At 52.9% G+C, this 7,021-nt stretch overlaps 1 long non-coding RNA gene across 2 annotated transcripts; it reads left to right on the top strand.

The window, feature by feature from the left end:
* Positions 1-3,956: 3,956 nt before the first annotated feature.
* LOC131400130 (uncharacterized) lies at positions 3,957-5,717 on the top strand. Of its 2 annotated transcripts, none has more exons than XR_009217306.1 (3): positions 3,957-4,015; positions 5,190-5,266; positions 5,624-5,717. It is a non-coding gene; the product is annotated as an uncharacterized LOC131400130 (long non-coding RNA). The 2 variants fall into 2 exon arrangements; XR_009217305.1 differs by having other exon boundaries at positions 5,616-5,717.
* Positions 5,718-7,021: the final 1,304 nt, after the last annotated feature.

Raw genomic sequence — 7,021 nt, 5'->3', positions numbered from 1 at the left:
GTAGCAGAATCCAGATTTGAACCAGGTCCATGTCCTTACCTTTGTGCCATATTGCCTCTAATGAATGTCACAGGAGTAATACTAATGAGTATAACATTAATATACGTTGAGTTGTACTACATTTGGCTATTTAATAGGCCTTAGCACTACTGTGCAAATAATTAGCATGGACAGTATCATCCCTTTTATAGATGTAGGAATTAATCAGTTCCCAAATGTTACTCGCTGGCAGTTCAGCATTCTTTCCTCTACATGTCAATGTTTTCTAATATTGAAGGCTGCAATACTAAGCTCGGATTAACGTGTTAATTCACTAAGTATTTGTGAAAGCTTACATGTTCTAGGCACTGTACTTAGATGAAACTGATAAAAAGGATCATTTTTTTTGACAAAAGTACAAGTATCATATAATGCTTTCACCATTAAATTGGGGATGGCCTTTCCAATAAAGTGGCTTCTAAGTAGAGACCTGAAGAAAATGATGATGCACAGCTGATATCTTGGAGAAGAACCTTCCAGGCAGAAGAATGCAAAGTCCCTGAGATGGACTTATGCATTGTGGGTTACAGGAATCACAGACTGGTCAGTGTGATGGAGCAAAGCGATCCAGGAGGAGAATAAGCATTGAAGTCATAGAGTTAATAGGTGGCCAGATCATATAGAGCCTTCTTAGGAATTTGGATTTTACTCTGATCAAGATGAAAAGCTTTTGGAAATTTCATTAAAGGAAAAACACGATCTGGTGTAAAATATACAGTAGGGGATCAAGTATATAAGAAATAATCATTGTCATTATTACTTTACTAAGTATTTTCCAGAAGTATTTTCCAGTTGCCCAGATGTTTTTCAAAAACAGTTTTAGCTACCTGACTTTCTAATAATTTTATTTTTAAATATTAGTTGTCAATATTCAGACTTTTTTTTTTTTTTTTTTTTTGGTGAGGAAGACTGTCCCTGAGCTAACATCTGTACCAATCTTCCTCTATTTTGTACGTGGGACACCACCACAGCGTGGCTTGATGAGCAGTGTGTAGGTCCACGCCCGGGATCTGAACTCACAAACCTCGGGCCTCCAAAGCAGAGCACACGAACTTAACCACTACACCACTGGGCTGGCCCCAAAACTCAGACTTTTGAAGCTTTCTACAAATTCAGGTTTAGGGATAGTTTTCTTTTCTTTTCCTTTCTTTTGTTTTCTTCTTCTCCTTCTCCTTATTCTTCCTCCCCCTTCCCTTCCCCTTTATTTTTCTCTCTCTCTCTGTCTCTCTCCCTCTTTCTTTTTGCTTTCTTGTCCTCTTTTAGATTCAGTCTGGCGCATAGGATAACATAGGACCAGCCTTGATGTCTGAAATGACTTCATGTGCTCTGTTATAACAAGTGCCCAAAAGCATGTTAACTTCCAATGGATGATCTAGAAATAGAAGCTGTCTTAAGCTCAACTCAGCATTATTGTACCACGGGTTATGGGGTCCAGCCTGCACAGTCTATATTTCAGTCAATGGCAAGGTATTTATACACACTGGTTCTCAAACAGAACAATGGCTTTGATCAGTGGTTCTCAACTTTTATTGCCCATGAGGAAAATGATGGGCCCTCAAGCAATATACAACTCAAGGGCCTTTCTGCAGAATAGAGAAGACGGGATGCAAGGCATGCTCATTTCTCAGCACATTCATTATAACTCCATCCCTTCCTCTTACGCCCAAAAAAGCATATTGGAACGCAAGTGGGTTTGTAAGAGAGTGACATTTTTATCGGTATAGTTGATACATAAATATACCTGGTTCAAATGCTAAGCTGAACAAGAAATACAATACCATTTTTCTATAATTGCACTTAATTTGCATGTGGCAAAAACTTAATCAATTCAGAATCTCTGTCACATTCCCTAGAGTTGTGTCCATCTGACATCTGAGATGCGCATCATCCCATCAGGATCTTTGTGGCTGATTCATGCAGAACACATCTTTGTCATCTGTCAATTTCAGCCACAGGGCTTTTCTAGTTCCAACTCTCTAAGACACTTCCATGCCCCTCTTAGGGGCATGGGAAACATTTAACTGCTTCCTTCCACTATTCTGATTCTTGAAGAAACAAGGTAGGGCTTTTAGAGGACCTTTACTTCTTCAGTGCTATGCTCAGATAGCGCTACTACCTCTGATATGCTGTGCACAGAATACAGTGCATGGTGACTATGTCAGACAGTCTTAGGCCCATCTTCCCAGACAGATCACTTGGACATTTCTTTCCATCTCTCACTACTCTGGGCTGGAGGCAATTTTGCCTCTTTTATTCTCTCAGGCATATGGATGTATTCTCATCTCTGGTTCCCAAACTTATCGTTGGTTTCTATCATTCAGTTATTCCCCACCCACCCAACAATTTAGGATGGGCATGGGTTGGGAGTTCAGAGTGCAAGACTCCATCTCAGGCACCAACAATATCTATTCATTCATTGTAGATTATGATACATAGCTCTTCATTCCACACTTCAGGGATGGATCTTCATATAGTCTAAGCAAAACATGAATATCCATCAGGATATGCTACAATTTGCTGGAAAACAAACAAATCCAAAATCTTAGTCACTTAATATAACAAAGATTTAATTCTTACTCATATTAAATACCAAAGGTCAGCTAGAGTATCTAATCCATGTCGGGAGTGTGGAGGGGACCCGGGCACTGCCAGACATCCAGAGGAGGATCTTGAGGGAGAACCAAAGAGACTCCCTTTCCAGATAGAGGGAGACCCACAGAAAGCTGCCCATGCTGTCAGCATGGGAGGTCCCAGGCAGGGCAGTCAGGCAGAAGCACCCCCTCCCCTAGTCCTCTTTCGAGAAGGGGAGTCTCAGAGAAATGGGGGCCTTGGACTGAGGGACGCATCTTGAGGTCAGCAAAAGGGAGGACATGTAAGCCCTATCAGGAGTAAATATAAATATCTTGAACATGTCTGAGGGTATGCTACAATCTCAGATGAGGGGGCGTGGCCTGGGGGGTCCGGGGCCCCGGGGCTCTTGATGTCAACCCTTGGTAGCCCTGGCTCATAGTGGCAGATATGATGCTCCCTCACTTCCACCTTGATGCTTTCAGGGAGGGGAGGGGTATGTTCTGGGGCCCATGAACTCAGGTCAACAGAGGGAAGCGACCCGGGCAGTGCCAGGAGTCGGGGTGAGGACTCGGAGCTAAGACTGAGTGGTTTCTCCACCCCGGGCAGAGTGGGGCATCCCGGTTTCCGCCCAGCCCCTTCAGTCATCCCTGGGTGGCTCAAGGCAGGGTTCCCAGAGGTGGCATGTGGGGACTTTCATCTCGGGAGTCTGGGGGACAGGACGCTTTCTCTGAGGGGTGTCGTCTTAGGTGGGGCGAGAGGAGCCCAGGCTCTGCCAGGCTGCAAGGCGAGGACCCTGAGGCAGGAGGGGGAGGCTTCCCACCGCAGAGAGAGGGCCGAGCCCTGCCTGTGCTGTCAGTCCCGGACCCCCCCAAGCACAGGGGGTGCGCTGTGGCGGCCGTGACGTCCATTTGGGGGTCTGAGGGACGTGAGGCTTCGCGTGAGGGGCCCCGATTCAGGTCAGCGAAGGGAGGAGTCCCAGGTGTTGCCCGGCAGAAGGCGAGGAGCCTGACGGAGGAGTGAGGGGAGCCCCCACCACAGACAAAGGAGCCCCTCCACGCCCCCCGCCTCGCCCTTACTGCCTCCCCTGGGAAGGCCAGGCAGGGTTCCCGGATGTTCCCTTTCCTGACTTGGATCTCAGGAGTCTGAGGGGTGGGGCTTCAGAGCAGCAGAGGGAGGAGCCCTAGGCCTGGCCAATCATCAAGGAGAGGACCCTGAGGGAGGCGTGGAGGCACCGCCCACTGCAGACGGAGGGACTCCAGCCCCGCCGTGCCCCTGCAGTCATCCCTGGGAGGCCCCGGGCGGGGTTCCCGGATGTGGCGTCTCGCGAGTCTGAGTTGCGCGAGGCTTTGTCTGAGGGGCGACGTAGGTCGGTCGAGAGGCCGTCCAGGCTCTGCCCGGCTGCGAGGTGAGGACCCTGCGGCAGGAGGGGGGGACTTCCCGCCGCAGAGAGAGGGCCGAGCCCTGCGTGTGCTGTCAGTCCCAGACCCCCCCAAGCACGGGGTGCGCTGTGGCGGCCGTGACGTCCATTTGGGGGTCTGGGCCCGACTCCGGTCAGCGGAGGGGCGTCCCAGGCGCTGCCCACGGGGAGACCTCCCTGCACGAGGGGCGCGGCGGCCCTGGCGTGGCCCTGCTGCGGGCCCCGAGCAAGCCCGGGCGGGGCTCCCCGAGACGGTGGGGCCCGACTTCCACGTGGGGGTCTCGGGGCGGGAGAGGGACGGGTCACAGGCCCTGCCGGGCGTTGAGGCCGGGCCGCAGTGGCGCTCTCGCCCGAGAGAGGGGGCCGCCCCTCTTGTCATCCCCGGGAAGCCCCAGGCGGGGCCCGGGTTGTGGTGTATCCGGACTTCCATGCTGGGAGGCTGAGGGACGGGAGGCTTTTCTGAGGGCGAGGACTCAGGTCCTGAGAGGGAGGAGTCCCGGGCCCTAGCCAGCGTCAGTGTAAGGACTGAGGGCGCCCGCTGCCGCGGAGCCGATGGGGCCCAGAGCTTCTCTGCCCTTGCTGTCAACAGGGGAGGACGGGGCGTGGTGACTGCGTGCGGCCCCCTCACCTTCTTCTGGGGAGGGGGTGTCGGGGAGGTGAGGACTTGGGTCTGAGGGGGGTGGCCTGAGTTCAGCAGAGGGAGGAGCACCGTACGCTGCCAGATGTCAAGATGAGGACTCTGAGGGCGGATTCAGGGGACCTGTCGCCCCATAGAGAGGGGTCTCGCAGAAGCTTGTCCCCGCTCAGCCCTGGGAGGCCACACAGCAGGGTTGCCAAGCGTGGTGTTTTCTGCCGGGAGTCGAGTTAAGCACCCTTGGTGAGGCCAGAAGGCCCTGGGAGGATCTGAGCAGGGGTGGCCAGATGGGAGGAACTCTCATTTCTGCCACATGCTCTACCAGGAGTCAAGGGGATGGAGTGTCGCAGGGAAGTGAGGTCTTGGCTGGAGGGAGAGACTCCAGGTCAGCAGAGGGTGGGCCAGGCTTTGCCAGAAGTGCAGATGAATACCTTGAGGGAGGACTGAGTGTATTCCCCATGCCAGAACAGACGCCAGGCAGAGGTGGCTGGATTTGGTGTCTTTTTACTTTTGTTTGGAGTGTCCCAGGGAGGTGAAGGCCTTGGTCTGAGCTGGTGACATCAGCAGAGGGAGGAGTCCCAGGATCTGTGAGGAGTCAAGATAAGGTAAGGACCTTGAAGGAGGACTAAGGGTACCCCCCCAACCCAGACAGAAGGGGCCTCACAGAAACTCCACCCTGTCCCCACTGTCTACCCTGGGAGGATCTGGGCAGAAGATCCACCTTCCTGCATGGTGTGGGTGGAGGTGTCTCTGGGAGGTGAGGCCTTGATCTGAGAGGGTGATTTCAGGTGACCAGAGGCGGTGAGCCCAGGCCCTGCCAGGAGTAAAGAATACCTTAAGGGAGGACAGCGGGAACCCCCATCCCAGAACAGATGGGGTTCAGCCCCTGTGTCAGCTCTGGGAGATGCCCGGCAGGGGTGGCTAGATGTGATGTCTCTTTACTTTTGTCTTGAGTGTCTCAGGGAGGTGAAGGCCTTGGTCTGAGTGTGAAGGCAGGTTAGCTGAGGGAGCCACATCAGGTCAGAAGAGGGTGGAGTCCCAAGCTCTACCAGGTGTCAAGGTAAGGACCCTTGGTGAGCACCAAAGGTACTCCCCTCCCGCCCAGAAAGAAGAGACCCCACAGAGTCTGACTGTCTCTTGTTCTCAGCCCTGGGAGGACCCAGGCAGGGCTGGCTGGATATGGTATGCCCTCCCTTTCTGCTAGGGTGAGTGAGATGTCTCAGAGAGGTGAGGTCATGGTCTGAGGGGGTGACGTCCAGTCAGCAGGGGGTGGCCCAGGCCCTGCCAGGAGTAACGATGAGTACAGTGAGGGAGGATTGAGGATAGCCCCACCATAGAACAGGTGGGGCCAGCCCTTGCTTTTGGCACTGGAAGGAGCTAGCAGGAGTGGCAAGATGTGGTGCCTCCTTACTTTTGTCCAGGGGTTCTCAGGGAGGTCAGGGCCCCGTTCTGAGGAGGCAGCAGTCTGAGGGGGAGCCACATCAGATCAGCAGAGGGAGGAGTCCCAGACTCTGCCACGGTTTAAAGTAAGGACCGAGTGAGGACTGAGGGCACACCGCCACCCAAAACTGAAGGCATACCCAGCCCTACCCTGCCCTTGCTGTCAGCTCTGGGAGGCCCTGGTGCATAGTGGCCAGATATGGTGCGTCTTCACTTCCTTCTTGGTGGTCTCAGGAAGGCAAGGGCTTGTTTTGAAGGGGCTGGGCTCAGGACAGCAGAGGGAAGAGTCCCAGGCCCTACCAGACATCAGTGTGAGGAATGAGTATAACCCTCAGCTAGGAGAGAGGGATCCCCCCAGACTTTGGCCAGCCCTTGTTGTCACCCTGGGAGGCCCTGAGTAAGTGTGGTCGAACGTGTCGCCCTTCATTTCCTCCTCATTGGCTAAGGCTAGCAGAGGTGGGGGTGGGGTGGAGCGGGCCTTGTTAGGGGAAAGGTGAGAAACTTAGCACAGAAGGGACTATCCACTCCAGAGCAGTGGGGACCTCACAGAGCCTGGCCCCTCCTCACCTGTCAGGGGCTCCAGGAACCATCAGGTGCGGGCCTTGGTATGAGGCTGTCGGGAGAGAGGGAGAATCTCCCTCTGCCCTTTTCCTTAAGGTTCTTATGGCTGGCCAAATAATTAACAAGACAGGTTAGCAGGAAAAAATAATACCAAGTTTAATAACATGTATACATGGGAGAAAGCAGGGACACTGCGTTTCTCAACACAATCACAGAAATTCTCGTCTTAAATACCATGTTCAGCCAATGACAAAGGAGGATGTTGGGGGTGGGGGGAGTCAGTTACAGGAGATTACCACTAAAGCACAGTAAACAAGAGTAAGGTTATTATGCAGATTTAAGGCCTCACCTTCCACATT

This window comes from Diceros bicornis, chromosome X (genome assembly GCF_020826845.1).
Source record: "Diceros bicornis minor isolate mBicDic1 chromosome X, mDicBic1.mat.cur, whole genome shotgun sequence".
In the NCBI taxonomy this organism is placed as follows: Eukaryota; Metazoa; Chordata; class Mammalia; order Perissodactyla; family Rhinocerotidae; genus Diceros; species Diceros bicornis.
The sequence above is the reverse complement of the archived record's forward strand: the minus strand, read 5'-3'. Positions and strand labels throughout refer to the sequence as shown.